This window comes from Salmo trutta, chromosome 32 (assembly GCF_901001165.1).
Source record: "Salmo trutta chromosome 32, fSalTru1.1, whole genome shotgun sequence".
NCBI classification, from domain to species: Eukaryota; Metazoa; Chordata; class Actinopteri; order Salmoniformes; family Salmonidae; genus Salmo; species Salmo trutta.
In genome coordinates, this window is record NC_042988.1 from 8,269,237 (window position 1) to 8,279,589 (window position 10,353).

Consider the following 10,353-nt stretch of genomic DNA (forward strand, 5'->3'; position numbering starts at 1 on the left):
CTTTAAATAGGCAGTTGTGGTCCACAAACCACAATTATCATCCATATCCGTTAAATCGTTTAGAAATTACGGCACTTTCATACATAGCCTCCCCATTTTAGGGAAACAAAAGTATTATGTTAAATTCACTTGGTTATTAAAGTAGTACAAATTATTTGGTCCCATATTCATAACACATAATGACTACATCAAGCTTGTGGCTACAACTTTGTTGGATGAATTTGCTGTTTGTTTTGGTTGTGTTTGAATTTGCTGTTTGTTTTGGTTGTGTTTCAGATTATTTTGTGCCCAATAGATATGAATAGTAAATAATGTATTTAATGTGTGTTATTTTGGAGTCACATTTTTTACATTTAAGGCAGCAGAATGTGAAAACTTTGCATAGCTGTGTACTGTAAGAGCGAGCACCGGTGTCATCGGACCCTCCTTTACTCGTTTCCCCCTTATGGTCGTGATTCAGCCCACACTGAAGATAGTGCTTCCGGAGGACTGGTCATTGATCATTGTTGCTCCCCATTGGCCCAAACTACCATTCTTATTTACAATAAAAGTGGTTCGCGTAGATCATTTTCCGCAGCCAGAAATGTGGAATCTGGCGGCTTGGCCCCTGAAAGGTATAAACTGACAACACAATCATGTGAGGCTACAACCCAATCACACATTCAATTCGTGCATATATGTACATAATGCATTTCAGCAAATTTCATGCGTTTGCTGAAACTGATGGCAAGGGTTTATTGTTACAGTACAGTCCTCAATGGCACGCTCCACGAGAGGATAGATTTACGTGGCGGGCTTTGAGCTTTGGTTCCAAAATAATGGGAATTGTTCCTCTGGTGGACATTTTAACGTTCATACAGGGTTTTTTCGAGCAGGGCCGTTCATTCTCCACCCCGAAGATGTATATGGCAGCTATTTCAACGTCTCATATGGGAATTGATGGTGCCACTCCAGGAGCTCATCCCCTGGCGGTATGGTTTTTAGAAGGTGTGCCCCGTCTCAGACCGGTCATCGAAATTGTTAGAAGTTTGTAAAAACTAAAAGTTACAGCTGTACAATGGATGAAGATACTCTAAACGATTAGATGTTTTTATTTACCATCAGATATTGACTGAATTATAGCACACAGACAAAACAATTATATTTTTTCTATTGTACTTGATAGCTCTCATATATACATTTCTTAGTATATCAGGGATATTTGAAATGCTTTGTGATAAAATAAAGACAATTGTGTGTGCTTAATTTGCAAATATGAACTAGGTGTATTTGCATAAATTAATAAATTCATATATAGATGTGGAACAGGGCTGAAAACACCAAAAACTGAAACCACCAAAAAGTCCCCATGTCTGAGAAAGATTTACATGGTTATCAAATCCTCATGCCAGGGTAAGCCTACACGAAACACAGCCCTTTTTTAAAGTTTCTAAAATCCCCTATGGGAAAAATGAATGGTAGAAAAACGATTGGAACCATTTCCCTGTTTGACCGCTAGGTTTTATGGGTATTATGACACCTCCACTCTGCGGCTCTATCTCCCAGGACAAATTAGCTAGCAACAGCACTCCAGCTAAATGTCCATGAATGTTTCATGTGTGTTTCCACCTGTCCCCAAATGAATATATACTGAATGAAAATATAAACATTATGTAAAGTGTTGGTCCCATGTTTCATAAGCTGAAATAAAAGATTTCCAATGTTCCATACACACCATAAATAAATAAAAATTCTCAACTATTGTGCACAATTGTCACGTCCTGACCAGCAGAGGGCGTAATTGTATTAGTTTTGGTCAGGACGTGGCAGGGGTTTTGTGTTAAGTGTTGTGTTGGTGATTGGACTCCCAATTAAAGGCAGGTGTGTTGAGTTGCCTTTGATTGGGAGTCCTATATAGTAGTGTGTGTTTTTCTTTGGGGTTGTGGGTAATTGGTTCTTGTTTAGTGTGGTTGCACCTGACAGGACTGTTGGCTGTCAGTTTCCTTGTTTTTGTTTTTGTATAGTGTTCGTTCTGATTAAATTGAAGGATGAATACTAACTCTGCTGCATTTTGGTCCATTTCTGAAGGCAGTTGTGACAGAATTACCCACCACAACAGGACCAAGCAGCGGAGGAATGCTGGCGAGGACTGGGGAACACAGCGGGTAAGGGAACCCGAGAGGCAGCCCCAATAATTTTTTTTGGGGGGGGGCACAAGGGCTGTTTGACGGGGCAAGGATGGAGCCCCAGGCCAGCTCCCCGCACTAGCCCTGAGGTGCGTGTCTCCAGGCTGGCACATCCAGTACCAGCCCCACGCATCAGGCGTCTAGTGCGTCAGCCCAGCCTCACCAGTCAAGAGTCGCCAGAGCTGCCCGCCAGTCAAGAGTCGCCAGAGCTGCCCGCCAGTCAAGAGTCGCCAGAGCTGCCCGCCAGTCAAGAGTCGCCAGAGCTGCCCGCCAGTCAAGAGTCGCCAGAGCTGTCCGCCAGTCAAGAGTCGCCAGAGCTGTCCGCCAGTCAAGAGTCGCCAGAGCTGTCCGCCAGTCAAGAGTCGCCAGAGCTGTCCGCCAGTCAAGAGTCGCCGAGCTGTCCGCCAGTCAAGAGTCGCCAGAGCTGTCCGCCAGTCAAGAGTCGCCAGAGCTGTCCGCCAGTCAAGAGTCGCCAGAGCTGTCCGCCAGTCAAGAGTCGCCAGAGCTGTCCGCCAGTCAAGAGTCGCCAGAGCTGTCCGCCAGTCAAGAGTCGCCAGAGCTGTCCGCCAGTCAAGAGTCGCCAGAGCTGTCCGCCAGTCAAGAGTCGCCAGAGCCGCCCGCCAGTCAAGAGTCGCCAGTCGCCCGCCAGTCAGGAGCTGCCAGAGCCGCCCGACTGCCCGGAGCTGCCAGAGCGGCCCGACTTCCCGGATCTGCCAGAGCGGCCCGACTGCCCGGATCTGCCAGAGCGGCCCGACTGCCCGGATCTGCCAGAGCGGCCCGACTGCCCGGATCTGCCAGAGTGGCCCGCCTGTTCGGGGCTGCCAGAGTGCCCTGCCTGTTCGGAGCTGCCAGAGTGGCCCGACAGCCCGGATCTGCCAGAGTGGCCCGCCGTGCCGGATCAGCCCGATTGGCCCTCCTGTCCTCCGGTCCAGCCCGAGTGGCCCGCCTGTCCTCCGGTCCAGCCCGAGTAGTCCGCCTGTCCTCCGGCCCAGCCAGAGTGGCCCGCCTGTCCTCCGGCCCAGCCAGAGTGATCCGTCTGCCAGGGTCAGCCCGAGTGGCCCGTCTGCCCAGCGCAGCTATCGGCGCCACCGAAGTGGACGACGCCGAAGGTGGAGCGAGGTTCACGTCCCGCACCTGAGCCACCTCCAGGATAGGTGGGTTGGGGGAAGGAGGGTGTAGCACAGTGCCGTCGTTGACGGCAGCCACCGTCCCTTCCCTCCCTTATTGTTTAGGGGGTATTGTTTATTGGTTTTGTTGGGGTATTTGGGATTTTTGTGTTTTCTTTTTTAAGGTGCATTCCGGGGTCTGCACCTTGAGGGGGGGGGGGGGGGGGGGTACTGTCACGTCCTGACCAGCAGAGGGCGTAATTGTATTAGTTTTGGTCAGGACGTGGCAGGGGTTTTGTGTTAAGTGTTGTGTTGGTGATTGGACTCCCAATTGAAGGCAGGTGTGTTGAGTTGCCTTTGATTGGGAGTACTATATAGTAGTGTGTGTTTTTTTTTGGGGTTGTGGGCAATTGTTTCTTGTTTAGTGTGGTTGCACCTGACAGGACTGTTGGCTGTCAGTTTCCTTGTTTTTGTATAGTGTTCGTTCTGATTAAATTGAAGGATGAACACTAACTCTGCTGCATTTTGGTCCATTTCTGAAGGCAGCTGTGACAACAATTTGTTTACATCCCTGTTAGTGAGCATTTCTCCTTTTCCAAGGTAATCCATCCACCAGACAGGTGTGGAATATCAAGAAGCGGATTAAACAGCATGATCATACACAGGTGCACCTTGTGCAGGGGACAATAAAAGGCCACTCCAAAATGTACAGTTTTGTCAAACAACAATGCCACAGACATCTCAAGTTTTGAGGGAGTGTGCAATTGGCATGCTGACTGCAGGAATGTACACCAGAGCTGTTGCCAGAGAATTTAATATTCATTTCTCCACAAATGTCGTTTTAGAGAATTTGACTGTCTCACAACCACAGACCACTTGTAATCATGCCAGCCCAGGACCTCCACAGTGGCCTCCATCATTCTTAAATGGAAGAATTTTGAAACCACCAAGACTCTTCCTAGAGCTGGTCGCCCGGCCAAACTGAGCAATCGGGGGAGAAGGGTCTTGGTCAGGGAGGTGACAAAGAACTCGGTGGTCACTCTGACAGAGCTCTAGAGTTCCTCTGTGGAAATGGGAGAACCTTCCAGAGGAGAACCATCTCTGCAGCACTCCACCAATCAGCCCATATTGTAGAGTGGCCAGACGGAAGCCACTCCTCAGCAAAAGGCTCATGACAGCCAGCTTGGAGTTTGCCAAAAGGCACCTAAAGATTCTCGGACCATGAGAAACAAGACTCCCAGGTCTGATGAAACCAAGATTGAACTCTTTGGCCTGAATGCCAAGTGTCACGTCTGGAGGAAACCTGGCACCATCCTTACGGTGAAGCATGGTGTTGGCAGCATCATGCTATGGGGATGTTTTTCTGCGGCAGGGACTGGGAGACTAGTCAGGATCGAGGGATAGCTGAGCAGCGCAGAGAGATCCTTAATGAAAACCTGCTCCAGAGCGCTTAGAGCCTCAAACTATGGTGAAATTTCACCTTCCCACAGGACAACAACCCTAAGCACACAGCCAAGACAATACAGGAGTGGCTTCGGGACAAGTCTCTGAATGTCCTTGAGTGGCCCAGCCAGAGCCTGGACTTGAATCCGATCGAACATCTCTAGAGAGACCTGAAAATATCTGTGCAGCGACGATCCCCATCCAAACTGACAGAGCTTGAGAGGTTCTGCAGAGAAGAATGGGAGAAACAAGCTTGTCGCGTCATACCCAAGAAGACTCGAGGCTGTAACTGCTTCCAAAGGTTCTTCAACAAAGTACTGAGTAAAGGGTCTGAATACTTATCACATTTACATATCATTTTTTTTTATACATTTCAAAACATTTCTAAAAACCTGTTTTTGCTTTGTCATTATGGGGTATTGTGTGTAGATTGATGAGGGGGGGAAACCAAACAATTGAATCCATTTTAGAATAAGGCTCTAGTGTAACAAAATGTGGAAAAAGTCAAGGGGTCTGAATTCTTCCCGAATGCAATGTAACTTGTGATCTCACAGTATAAAACGCTACAGCCTATATTCAGAGCCATATTTCTAATATGTCTCTGCCTATATTGTCAATTTGTAACAGGTTAAAGAAATTGACCTACCTCGGCAAGCTCTGGTGAGTTCGAAAATGATAATATATTGGCTATTTTCGGTCACTGCATTTAGCATACACAACCGGGTAAAGACCAATTTAACACATAAGATGTGCCACAAAGTACAAGTTAAGAGTTGCCAGTCAGTTGATAAATCCCTGAACACTACTTCTAAACGTTGGGCTACGTGCCTTACCTTTATAGTCTCCCTCATTGAAATGCCACGGCTGAGGTAATATGTAATGACATTTCAAGCAGGGAAACTGAAGCATTGCAAATTCCATTCCTTCACCTTGCATAGCTGTTGACGAAATGTTGCGTTTTTGTCTACTGTGTGCAGGTGAGCGCAAGAATGTTGCTCAAATGATAGGCTATGTAAATACTTATTTGAACCAATACATAATGAAAACAGAGAATAATATAATGACAGGTACACAGTGATCTTGACGCAATGTATTTTAAATACAGTAGCCTATCTATTTTTTGTGTTCAGTTTTACCTTTATTAAGTAGGCATGATCGCCTACAGTATAAGCATTTTAAATTCATACTTTTTATATCCTCTCTCAAGGGATGGAACGTGTAACTAATTGCATAGCTACTGTCACGTCCTGGCCAGTATAAGGGTTAATTGGTATGGTAGTTTGGTCAGGATGTGGCAGAGGGTATTTGTTTTATGTGGTTCAGGGTGGTATGTTAGTTAGGAGGGCGTTTGATTTATTATTTCAGGGTTTTGAGTTGTGGTCTATGTTTATGTATTTCTATGTGTAGTCTAGTGAGTGTGCTTCTATGTTGGGTTAATTGGGGTGGACTTCCAATTGAAGGCAGCTGTTTGGTGTTGCCTTTGATTGGAAGTCCTATATTAGTTGTGTGTGTTTGTCTGGGCATTTGTGGGAGATTGTTTCTTTTTTTTGCTGAGTGAGCCTTTCAAGACTGTTTCGTCGTTCGTTTCGGTTTGTTATTTTTGTATGTTCATTTTGAGTAAATAAATGTCAAGATGAGCGTACACATACCTGCTGCGTTTTGGTCCTCCATTTCCAATGACAAGCGTGACAGAATCTCCCACCAACTAAGGACCAAGCAGCAGAAGAAAAGGGATTCCGAGTTGGACTGGCGGGAGAGATGGACCTGGGAGGAAGTTCTGGACGGGGCTGGACCTTGGCACCAGGCTGGGGAGTACCGTCGCCCACAGGAGGAAATTGAGGCAGCCAAGGCAGAGAGGCGGAGGTACGAGGCCTTGGACGCGCTGAGGGAGAAGCACGAGAGGCACCCCCAAGAAATTATTTTGGGGGGGCACACGGGTAGTTTGGCTAGGCCTAGGAAGAGCCGGAAGCCAGCTACCCGTGGTTATATGGAGGAGCGTATGAGGTGGAGAGCGCCATGTTTCGCTGAGGAGCGCACTCTCACCCATACGCACGCACAGTCCGGTGCGCGTTATTCCAGCTCCTCGCAGGTGCCGTGCTAGAGCGGGCATCCAGCCTGGTAGGAGGATGCCTGCGCAGCGCATCTGGTCCCCGGTACGCCTCCGAGGACCAGGCTACCCAACTCCCGCTCTACGCACGGCTACCATCAGGCCCCTGCACAGCCCAGTCTGCCCTGTACAAGCACCCCGCTCGTACAGGGCTACTAGTTCCATCCAGCCAAGACGGGATGTGCAGGAGGTAAGATCAAGACCGACTGTGCGCCTCCATAGCCCTGGGTTTCCAGCTCCTGTCTCTCGTGCGGACCCGGAAGTGCGTCAACCCAGTCCGACTCGTCCTGTTCCTGCTCCCCGCACTAGCCTGGAGGTGCGTGTTCACAATCTGGTACGCCCAGTACCAGCACCACGCACCAGGCTTCAAGTGCGTGAACCCAGCCTCGCCAGTCAACAGTCACCAGAGCTGCCCGCCAGTCAACAGTCACCAGAGCTGCCCGCCAGTCAACAGTCACCAGAGCTGCCCGCCAGTCAACAGTCACCAGAGCTACCCGCCAGTCAACAGTCACCTGAACTGCCGGAGTGGCCAGACTGCCCCGAACTGCCGGAGTGGCCAGACTGCCCCGAACTGCCGGAGTGGCCAGACTGCCCCGAACTGCCGGAGTGGCCAGACTGCCCCGAACTGCCGGAGTGGCCAGACTGCCCCGAACTGCCGGAGTGGCCAGACTGCCCCGAACTGCCGGACTGTCCCGAGCTGCCAGACTGCCCAGACTGTCCCGAGCTGCCAGACTGCCCAGACTGTCCCGAGCTGCCAGACTGCCCAGACTGTCCCGAGCTGCCAGACTGCCCAGACTGTCCCGAGCTGCCAGACTGTCCCGAGCTGCCAGACTTTCCCGAGCTGCCAGACTGCCCAGACTGTCCCGAGCTGCCAGACTGCCCAGACTGTCCCGAGCTGCCAGACTGCCCCGAGCTGCCAGACTGCCCCGAGCTGCCAGACTGCCCAGACCGCCCTGAGCTGCCAGACCGCCCCGAGCTGCCAGACTGCCCCGAGAGCCTGGAACGGCCAGAACCGGAGCCACCTCCAGAGATAGGTGGGTTGGGGAGGGGGGGTGTAGCACAGTGCCGTCGTTGACGGCAGCCACCCTCCCTTCCCTCCCTTTAGTAGGGGGGAATTTTTATTTTGGTATTGTTTGGGGTTAGTTTTGTTAAGGTGCTTCCGGGGTTAGCACCTTTAGCACTGTCACGTCCTGGCCAGTATAAGGGTTAATTGGTATGGTAGTTTGGTCAGGATGTGGCAGAGGGTATTTGTTTTATGTGGTTCAGGGTGGTATGTTAGTTAGGAGGGCGTTTGATTTATTATTTCAGGGTTTTGAGTTGTGGTCTATGTTTATGTATTTCTATGTGTAGTCTAGTGAGTGTGCTTCTATGTTGGATTAATTGGGGTGGACTTCCAATTGAAGGCAGCTGTTAGGTGTTGCCTTTGATTGGAAGTCCTATATTAGTTGGGTGTGTTTGTCTGGGCATTTGTGGGAGATTGTTTCTTGTTTTGCTGAGTGAGCCTTTCAAGACTGTTTCGTGTTTCGTTTTGTTATTTTTGTATGTTCATTTTGAGTAAATAAATGTCAAGATGAGCGTACACATACCTGCTGCGTTTTGGTCCTCCATTTCCAACGACAAGCGTGACAGCTACTCTGTTACAGAAAGAAGAACACGATGATAATAGTTGGACTCGACACGTATCGAAATGAATTACTTGTAGCCAACATGACATTTCATTATTTCGTAGCAAAACAAATTGACATTGGCATATAGGCAATTCAAATGATTTCTTGTGGACCTGATTTCTTATTAACAGCTAGATACAATGGTATTCTTAACGTAGCAAGTTAGGATAATTATGTTAAGTTTAGGAAAAGGTTTAGGGTTAGCTAAAATGCTCAACATTTTATAATAGTTTGACAATTAGAAACCCTTCTAGCCATGAAAGTTGGACAGCCTCTGTCGCGGGGGATGATGACGTCGGTGAATAAAAATCATAAATCTCTTTCACTTTCGAAAACAACCGTTTTTATGTACGACTGCATTTCGTCATCTATAGGTAGAACATAACGTCAACTTTTAACATGGTTAGCTCAATTGTCGAGAATTCTCATATGGTTTTGAACATAACTTTTATATATGTTTATGAATATATCACGATTTCACATTATTGATTTGTTTATGTAATTATTTGTTTATTTAAATGAACTGAACAATGCAATTCAGCGCTTAGCTGCCAATGTTGTACATCATGACATTAAACCTTACTTTATTGCCTATAGGCCCCCCCAAACAACTGTCTAACGCTGCATTATAATCTACAATACTCGCTATTCTCTAAGAATTTCGCCAATCACGTTTCAGTAAGAGTGGAATCTGATTGAGACAACCCCATGAACAAAGAAATGTTCTGTTCTACTTGAAGTGATGTCGACAGGCCAGCAGGGGGCAATCTTCCCCCTCAGGTGCTGTTGTGAGGACAACAGTTAGAGAGGATGGAAGCCTAAAATTAATGTATGTGGACATATGCTATAGCAGTTAGAGCTAGACAAGAGAAGATATGGATGCTTTGAATATCTACATTTCTGTGTTAATCACTTGAATGCCATTCTCAACTACGTGCTTTAAAATACAAGTTGAATACATTGGGAGATTAAATCAAAACAAATTGTATTTGTCACACACAGTGAACAGCATGTATAAATGTTGCAGTGAAATGCTTGCAGGCTAGGCTAGCTCACTCAACATTATTATTACATGCCTATTGCCTGTACAAGCAACATGTAATGATGAACTCATCTGTTGGCTACGTCATCTCTCCTCGTTCACCTGGTTGAAAGTACAATACTGTATGCTTTTGGTCAAATGTGGCAGATAACACACCTGGTTTCAATTCTGTTTGCTTTCAGGGCAGTACACGTAACCCAATACATGTGATTGTGCAGGCTATTCTGGGACCTCTTCCCCCATCCACTTGTCTGTGGACTCATTGTAATGAAGGATTTAGCCTTTTGCCCTGACATTGGCAGGATGTTTACATAATGAAGTGCATCCTCCATATTGACTTTTAAAATGGAACCTGTTCTGATAAGTGTGACTCATGTCACAATGTCCTACATCTGTCTATTATGAATCATTCCAATAACTTTTTATGTGTGTGATTAATAAAGCTTATACTATCTTCTTCAATTATTAAAAAAAATATATACACAGTCCTCACCTTATGGATTTGGGTCGACCGGATGAAAGGTGGGTCCTCCAGAGGTGCCTGTCCTCCATTGCAGATACAATCTCCTCCTCCTCCTCCAGTCTGGTGTTGGTCCTTAGCTAGTCCAAGTATGTGTTCTCTGGCCTTCCCCTTCTGCTGACACCGTGCTGTGGTTGCCAGATGATTAGTTCACTAAAGCTGTTGTTTTTAGTTAGGCTATGGAATACATTTCATTTATTTTCCCAGTATTTCATGTACCTTAACCGTCCACCAGAAGGAAGCCCTATTTAACGTTTTAGTGTGAACCCCACTAAAGTGTAAAGCTCTAAATCAAAACATCAC